General features: G+C 43.3%; 1 non-coding gene across 1 annotated transcript; it reads left to right on the top strand.

Moving 5' to 3' along the window:
* The first annotated feature begins 3,941 nt into the window (after positions 1-3,941).
* On the top strand, positions 3,942-4,048 carry LOC133813609 (small nucleolar RNA R71). The gene has a single exon (XR_009884618.1). It is a non-coding gene; the product is annotated as a small nucleolar RNA R71 (small nucleolar RNA).
* Positions 4,049-4,547: the final 499 nt, after the last annotated feature.

Raw genomic sequence — 4,547 nt, 5'->3', positions numbered from 1 at the left:
GCCTCCACCCATTTGGATACATAATCCACTGCCAATAGAATATATTCATTGTTGTAAGATGGTGGAAAAGGCCCCATGAAATTGATGCCCCATACATCAAACAGTTCCACCTCAAGAATCCCCTGTAAAGGCATTTCATTTCTCCTCGAGATATTACCAGTTCGCTGACACCTATCACAGGCTTTGACAAAAACATTGGCATCCTTGAATAATGAAGGCCAATAGAAACCACTTTGTAATACCTTGGCCGCTGTTCTTGATGCTCCAAAGTGCCCTCCACATTGTTGAGTATGACAGTGATTAAGAATGGACTGCATCTCTTCTTCAGGAACACACCTTCTGATAATCTGATCAACACAGTGCCTATAAAGAATCGGTTCCTCCCAATAGTAGTGTTTCACCTCAGAAAAGAATTTCTTTAATTGCTGCTTTGACATTTCAGGAGGTACAATCTTGGCAACCAAGAAGTTCACTATGTCTGCAAACCAGGGGACAGCTAAAGTCTCACTTACCCCAAACAACTGCTCATCAGGAAAGTGATCATTGATTTGCACCGCTTTCTTATTTTCAGTCTCCTCCACCTCAAGTCTAGAGAGATGATCAGCCACCACATTCTCACTCCCCTTCTTGTCACGAATTTCCATGTCAAATTCTTGAAGCAAAAGAATCTATCTAATCAGGTGGGGCTTGGCATCTTTCTTTGACATAAAGTATTTAATAGCAGAGTGATCAGTGTAGACAATCACTTTGTTACCAATCAGATATGGTCTAAATTTGTCACAAGCAAACACAATAGCTAGCAGCTCTTATTCTGTAGTAGCATAATTCAGCTGAGCATCATTTAGAGTCCGACTAGCATAATAAATAGACCTGAATACCTTGTCAATCCGCTGTCCCAAAACTGCCCCCACTGCGTAGTCACTGACATCACACATCAACTCAAAAGGCAACTCCCAATTCGGAGCTATCACAATTGGAGCAGAAATAAGCTTTTCTTTCAAGAATTTGAAAGCCCTCAAACATTCATCATTAAAATCAAAGACAACTCCGTTCATAAGCAGATTTGAGAGAGGCTTGGACACCTTAGAGAAATCTTTTATGAATCTTCGATAGACCCAGTGTGACCAAGAAAACTTCTAACTCCTTTGACTGAAACTGGTGGAGGCAGCTTTTCAATGGTAGAAATTTTTGCTCTATCTACCTCAATTCCCTCACTTGAAATTTTATGGCCAAGAACAATCCCCTCTTTCACCATAAAATGGCATTTCTCCCAATTCAGCACCAGATTTGCCTTCTCACAACGACGTAGCACGTTCTCCAAGTTACCCAAACAGAGGTCGAATGATGAGCCAAAAACAGAGAAATCATCCATGAATATCTCAATACACCGGTCTACCATGTCTGAAAATACGGCCATCATGCACCGTTGAAATGTTGCAGGGGCATTGCATAGTCCAAATGGCATTCTCCTGAAAGCAAATGTGCCATAAGGACATGTAAAGGTTGTTTTCTCTTGATCCTCTGGTGCAATAGCGATCTGATGATACCCAGAATACCCATCCAAGAAACAGTAGTAGCTATGGCCTGCCAATCTGTCAAGCATCTGATCAAGGAAAGGCAAAGGAAAATGATCCTTCCTTGTTGCCTTATTGAGCTTCCGGTAGTCTATACAAATCTGCCACCCCGTTACAGTCCTTGTTGGAATGAGTTCATTGTTCTCATTTTTCACCACAGTCATTCCACCCTTCTTAGGTACCACTTGCACAGGGCTCACCCATGCGCTATCAGAAATTGGGTAGATCACCCCAACATCCAACCATTTAAGAATCTGCTCCAATACTACGTCCTTCATAGCTGGATTGAGTCTTCTCTGGGCCTCTATGGATGGCTTGCTATTCTCCTCCAATAAGATTTTATGCATCACCGTCGACGGGCTTATTCCTCTAATATCTGCCAAGGTCCACCCAATGGCCAATTTATGCTCCCTTAGAACCCTCAACAGTTTCTCCAATTCTATCTTTGACAGGTCAGCTGACATAATGACAGGTAAAGTTTCATTCTCTCCCAAATAAGCATAGTGCAAGTGATTTGGGAGGACCTTTAATTCCAACTGCAGTGGCTGCTGAATGGAGGTTAGTGGTTTATCAGTCGCATCTGCTAGTTCTTGAAATTTCTTACAATATGGTAAGAACGAGTTGATCCAGTTTACACATTCTCTGATCTCAGCATCATCATCATCGTCGCCCTCATCACCCAATAATACTGCCTCTAAGGCATCACTGCTCATCCTTCTCTTGGAGACTGCCTTTTCTATCACATCCACACTAAAGCAACTGTCACTAGCCACCGGATACTTCATAGACTTGAAGACATTAAAGACCACCTCATCTCCTTGAACTCTAAGCTTAAGCTCTCCTTTGTGAACATCAATAAGAGCTTGGCCTGTGGCTAGAAATGGCCTACCGAGAATACTTGGGACATCTGTGTCCTCCTCCATGTCCAGAACAATATAGTCAGCTGGAAATATGAACTTATCCACCTTCACAAGAACATCCTCAATAATACCTCGTGGATGTGTTAACGATCGGTCTGCGAGCTGTAAAGTGACAGTTGTTGGTTTTGCCTCCCCCAAACCAAGTCTTTTAAACACAGATAAGGGCATCAGATTGATACTTGCCCCTAGATCACATAAGGCGTGCTTACATTCAAACATGCCAATGGTGCAAGGTATGGTGAAGCTCCTCGGATCTCTCAGCTTTTGGGGTAACTTCCTTTGTAAAATCGCACTGCACTCTTCAGTGAGTGCTACAGTCTCATAGTCCTCCATCCTCATTTTCTTTGACAGAATCTCCTTCATGAATTTAACATAGCTGGGCATCTTCTCCAAGGCCTCAGCAAAAGGAATGTTTATGTGCAGCTTTTTAAACACCTCTAGAAACTTAGAAAACTGTTTATCAAGTGTAGTCTTTCTAAGCCTCTGAGGGTATGGAACTCGAACTGGCTGCTCAATAACAACTGGCGGACTCTGTTCTGACTGTTGATGGTCTTCAGTAACCCTTTCTGAATCAAACTGTTCACCCATCTCTTTATTCTGAACCACTACCTGTGGAGGTCTAGGCTGCTCAGTTTGCTTCCCACTCCTTAGAGTAATTGCCTGAACTTGCTCCTTGGGGTTGACTTCAGTATTACTGGGCAAGTTTCCCTGGGGTCTGTTATTGAGCATACTGGCCAACTGCCCAACTTGTGTCTCAAGGTTTCGAATAGAGGATCTGGTCTCAGTCATAAATTGAGTCTGAGTATTAGTGAGAGTCAACAAGGCAGCTTGCAGTTCATTAGGCCTCTCAGGTTGAGGCATTGATTGTTGAGGCCTAGGCTGTTGTGATGACGAAGCTTGATGCATAGGTGGCTGAGGCATGTTATTCTGAAATTGGCCCTGAAACTGAGGTTGTTGGCCTTGATTATTCTTCCACGAAAAATTGGGATGATTTCGCCACCCAGGATTGTAAGTATTGGAGAATGGGTTATTGAGTGGCCTTTGAAAGTTTCCCACCGCTTGAACTTGAGCATGATCCACTAGGGTGTTATTATTCATACAGATAGGGCATTGATCGATAGAATGAGCACCACCACACATTTCACACCTCACTGCCATCTGAACCGCATTTGCAGATACACTGCTCTGTTGTAACTATTTCATCAAGGAGGCTACTTGTGCTGTTAGAGCAGTGATTGCATCCAGCTCATGCACCCCAGCCACCTTTCTGACTCCTGATGATCTTTCCTCAGACCATTGATGGTTGTTTGTAGCCATGTCCTCCAGCAGCTCATAAGCACCAGTTGCGCTCTTGCTCATAAAAGTGCCACCCGCTGCAACATCAATAATGGTTCTGGTTGTCGAACATAAACCATTGTAGAAATTCTGTACTAGCATCCACTGTTCAATGCCATGATGAGGACATCTTCTCAGAAGTTCCTTAAACCGTTCCCAAGCTTCATACAATGACTCTCCGTCATTCTGGCAAAAGTTATTGATCTCTCCCCTCAATTTAGCAGCTTTGGACGGAGGGAAGAATTTAGACAAAAATTTCTGAGCTAGATCTTGCCAGGTGACAATAGAATTTGGTTGCAGCGAATTCAACCAGCTTTTAGCTCTGTCCCTCAGAGAAAATGGGAAAAGCCTAAGCTTGATAGCGTCATCACTCACCCCATTATATCTTAAGGTTCCACACAACTCCAGAAAATTGGACAAATGGGTGTGAGGATCTTCAGAAGGCAACCCATTGAATTGCACAAAGGACTGCACTATTTGTAGAATAGCGGGCTTGATTTCAAAGTTATTGGCCTCTACAGCTGGTGGGCGTATACTATTTTGTACTCCCGTCAGAGTGGGTAGCACATAATCTCTCAGCATTGTTCTGAGCCTGACCCCCTTGTACAACTCCAGGAATTAGAACATTCCTGCCATCCCCTTCATTCTGTGCCATCTTCACAGATTTCTGGGCCTCCCTCTTGTTCTTTCTGATTTGCTTACAAGACTTTTCAATCTC

The sequence above is a fragment of the Humulus lupulus genome, chromosome 1 (assembly GCF_963169125.1).
Source record: "Humulus lupulus chromosome 1, drHumLupu1.1, whole genome shotgun sequence".
Taxonomy (NCBI): Eukaryota; Viridiplantae; Streptophyta; class Magnoliopsida; order Rosales; family Cannabaceae; genus Humulus; species Humulus lupulus.
The sequence above is the reverse complement of the archived record's forward strand: the minus strand, read 5'-3'. Positions and strand labels throughout refer to the sequence as shown.